This window comes from Electrophorus electricus, chromosome 10 (assembly GCF_013358815.1).
Source record: "Electrophorus electricus isolate fEleEle1 chromosome 10, fEleEle1.pri, whole genome shotgun sequence".
In the NCBI taxonomy this organism is placed as follows: domain Eukaryota; kingdom Metazoa; phylum Chordata; class Actinopteri; order Gymnotiformes; family Gymnotidae; genus Electrophorus; species Electrophorus electricus.
Window position 1 is genome coordinate 19,405,816 of NC_049544.1, and position 965 is coordinate 19,406,780.

The following is a 965-nucleotide window of genomic DNA, read 5'->3' on the forward strand; positions in this document are numbered from 1 at the left end:
GGCTCTTAATGCCAATCACACACACACTCACTTGTGAACAAACACAGCCTCATGGGATGCTCAGACCCTCGCAAATGCTGGCCCTAATGGATTCAATCACACCCCACAACTTCACACCATCAAATCCAAACAGACAGGCAGGTTTCCAATGAGAGTTTGCAATATTCCCTGGAGCTGGAATCCCTGTGTAGAATCTTCAGATTTAGAATCTTCAGATCTAAAATCCCAAGGTTCACATTGGAAGCACAGTCTAATTACATCCAACTAGAGTCCTTTAAATCCAGGTGAGCGGCAGTCCAATGTTTAAGTGACAAGAGAATCTTATCTCTGCTTTACATGGTAGCAAAGTTTTTGTGACTTGTTAGTCCCTCAAAAATTATATCCTGAATTCTTCTCATTTAGTCTGCAGTTGGGCAATGAAGGAATGAAGTTGCAAATAAAAAATTGCTTAAAAGAATAGACCAGGTTATCAGTGATCCAGGAATTGGAAAAATCATGAGAGGAGAGAGACAGAGAGACAAATAAATTAATTAGAAATAGCACAGTGGAAGCACACTACAGCCATCTTATGTCCAGTTCTGCAGTTCAACGACTAACAATTCTTGCTGCAATCTCATCAGGCATCCTGAGATCAAATCCACTCTGACACTCACAAATCCATCCTGGAGAGAGTGACAGAGGCAAGTAGAAGACACGACAGAGTAAGAAGAGGCTGGGAGTGTCAGTGCAGCTAGCAAGTTCCTCCGCCGGGTCCTAGTGCCATTAGGTTTACACATAAACATAACCTTAAGCTCAACTTACCATTCTTAGTTTTTAAAATAAAATGATTATTTTATTATAATAAAATGATTGATTATGTTATAATGATCAACATGTCTTATAAATGCATAATACCTTGTTTCCTACCTTTAATATTCAGCTGCTACTGAAGGCCTTGGTGAACTATATCAGTTGATTATAAGATT